At 33.8% G+C, this 269-nt stretch overlaps 1 protein-coding gene across 1 annotated transcript in view; it reads left to right on the top strand.

The window, feature by feature from the left end:
* LOC119590505 (extensin-like) overlaps nt 1-269 on the top strand; it is a 9819-nt gene that overhangs the window by 608 nt on the left and 8942 nt on the right. The window lies entirely within an intron of this gene.

Here is a 269-nt window from a genome sequence, read left to right on the forward strand (position 1 = left end):
TCACACACTCTCTACATCACCACACCCAACACCATATGAAAAGACACCAAATACATTACCTAGAAATTACTTAAAACTAAAAGCTGGAATATTTTCTTAAACTTCCGGTCGTGTTCTAGCTGCCAGTCATATTCACTTTTTGTTGCAAAATCAAAGTTTCACGTAATTTCAAGAATTAAAATTCGTTGAAAGTTAGAGAATATAGTTCGACCACTGATGTCCTTTTGCCAGATGAAATTTTAGGCTATAAAGATATGCAGTATATGTAG

Source organism: Penaeus monodon, chromosome 27 (genome assembly GCF_015228065.2).
Source record: "Penaeus monodon isolate SGIC_2016 chromosome 27, NSTDA_Pmon_1, whole genome shotgun sequence".
Classification (NCBI taxonomy): Eukaryota; Metazoa; Arthropoda; class Malacostraca; order Decapoda; family Penaeidae; genus Penaeus; species Penaeus monodon.